The sequence below is a fragment of the Anomaloglossus baeobatrachus genome, chromosome 5 (assembly GCF_048569485.1).
Source record: "Anomaloglossus baeobatrachus isolate aAnoBae1 chromosome 5, aAnoBae1.hap1, whole genome shotgun sequence".
NCBI lineage: Eukaryota > Metazoa > Chordata > Amphibia > Anura > Aromobatidae > Anomaloglossus > Anomaloglossus baeobatrachus.
This window is the reverse complement of record NC_134357.1, coordinates 53513567-53516007: the sequence shown is the minus strand read 5'-3', so window position 1 is coordinate 53516007 and position 2441 is coordinate 53513567. Positions and strand designations below refer to the sequence as shown.

Sequence of the window (2441 nt, the reverse complement as noted above, 5' to 3'; positions counted from 1 at the left end):
CAGAGGAGGTGGTGTGCCTGACTGCCATGTGCATGACTTTGTAGTCTGAGCAATGATAAGTCCTGCTGCTTAAAAAAACATACAAAATAAACAACAGATCAGACTGTAACAAGACAGGCATTCTTGAACTGTGTTAACCCTTGCAGCATGCTGGCTTCAGCTTACATAGCAAAAACTTGCTGACAGATTACCTTTAAAGGCTTATTCCGAACTTCAGTAATAGGTTTGCTTAATAGGTACAATTTCAAAGTGCTAGTAAAAAAAAGCAACTTTTGCAATTTTCTCTGTTTTCCAAAAAGGAATGATTTTTAATTGTATTGCTTACTGATCATTACCTAGGTTACCAGTGGCTGATTGTAACACACAGAAGATGTTACAACATACAGGGGATACAGGGGTCACGATACAACGGAGGTCCGTGCCGCTAGGGAGAGGGGTGAGGGAGCACCTCCTGAACTCACCTCAAGCTGACTCCTGAGCTCCCTAGCATCCCTATACAGGCTTTTTTCAACCTGTCGTGAGCAGTATACCTTATTCCCTCAGCTGGCCCTAAACTCACCCTGGCTAGTGAGTAGGCAGATGAGATCACTAGACTCACCTCTACAATACAGAGACACAAGGCAAGGAATACAAACAGGGGAAATAGACATGCAAGGAAAACACTCCAGGTGGCTTCAGTGCAGCAAACACCACTGCTGCACAAAACATGACAGACTTCTTCCAGAGCAGGCTCCTTCCAAAGTGGACCTCATAGAAATGAGGATTCAGTTTCTTTCACAGGCATTATGTGATCAGATCACATGCTTTAAAGTGAACCTGTCACCAGATTTTTACGTATTAAACTAAAAGAATCACCTTTTGCAGCTCCTGGGCTGCATTCTATGAAGGTGCATCTTGACCCTGACTCCCCTTCCAGACCCCAAAAATAACTTTATAAAACTTGGCCATTAGGTATGCTAATTACCTTGGTTGGCCAGATGGGAGGACTTATTTTCTGCTCCTTTATCCCCCTCCTGCCGCTGATCGCCATCCTCCTTCCTTGATTGACGGGATGACGCCCTCCGTCATCCTCCTCATCGCATTTTCAAATCTCGCGCCTCTGCAGTTAGGTAGGCTCGCGCAGGCGCAGTTCGCTCTGCCATATTGCAGGCAGAGCAGAAAACAGCTGCCCTCGCTCGCGCAGGTGCGAGATTATGGGCGAGTATGAGCATGGCGCTGGTGAGGTCATGCACAGTGCCGACCTCACCAGCACCATGCTCATACCCACCCATAATCGCGCGCCTGCACATTTAGCTCACCCGCGCGAGCTAGGGCAACTATGTTTTCTGCTCTGCCCGTGATATGGCAGAGCGAACGGCGCCTGCGCGACCTAACTGCACAGGCGCGAGATTTGAAAATGCAACAAGGAAGATGACGGAAGGCGTCATCCCGTCAATCAAGGAAGGAGGACGGCGATCAGCGGCAGGAGGCGGATAAAGGAGCAGAAAATGATCCAGCCCATCTGGCCAACCAAGGTAATTAGCATACCTAATGGCCAACTTTTATAAAGTTATTTTTGGGGTCTGGAAGGGGAGTCAGGGCCAAGGTGCACCTTCATAGAATGCAGCCTAGGAGCTGCAGAAGGGGATTCTTTTAGTTTAATAGGTAAAAATCTGGTGACAGGTTCCCTTTAAATAGGGAAGGGGAGTGATCCCAAAAAGCCACACCTGAGATTGACAGCTAAAGGCCGCAGTCAGGAAGGAACGGGTGCTTAACCCTTACAGTACCACAAGGAAGGAGATGTTATTAAATAACAGCAGTGGACCTGCCAGCAGTGAGGCGCTGTGACCTTCTGACACCAAATTTACCCGGGGTCTCCCCCGAGCGAGATACATTCATGACACTGGTCTCATCTGCAAGGAGGGCATGGATTACAATATTTTTCCTAAAGAGCTTGTAAGCGCGGCTCTGAATCTGGCTGGACCAGACAGCTGGAGTGGCACTCCGATCCTGCAACAGAAAAGCTGCCTCTTCTTCCAACATCTGAGAGTGCCCAGATCCGGTTAGTGCCGCTATAATGCCGCTGATCCAAAACTGTCAAGCAGGAGAACACTGCCCCTTGGAGACTTGCTGAACTGCACATTCATTACCTCTGTAACAGACACTTGCAATCCATGCTTTTGGTTTTCCTAGTTGCATTGCCTTTATTTGTAAGATATCAGACTTTAGACATGTATTTTATATAAAGCACAAGAACTGAAGAGTTTCAATCAGGAAATGCTGTCAGGCCTCGCCACCCGCTAGCAGATTAATGTCTTGTGTAGCATTATCTAGCATGAAAACAAAACAGATTAAATATCATGTAAATTAGGAACAGTCACTGGAAAAGAAACAATTAAAGAGCCAACAGAAAGCTAATTCTATCATCTGAAGCACAGGGGTTGAGTCCAGATACAATGACC

At 46.9% G+C, this 2441-nt stretch overlaps 1 protein-coding gene across 2 annotated transcripts in view; it reads right to left on the bottom strand.

The window, feature by feature from the left end:
- Positions 1–2185: 2185 nt before the first annotated feature.
- Positions 2186–2441, bottom strand: part of CPXM2 (carboxypeptidase X, M14 family member 2) — a 136976-nt gene continuing 136720 nt past the window's right edge. The window contains exon 16 of one of the 2 annotated variants that reach the window (XR_012754215.1): positions 2186–2309. The gene's annotated coding sequence lies outside the window, so the exon portion shown is untranslated. The other variant, XM_075348511.1, reaches the window with a different exon arrangement.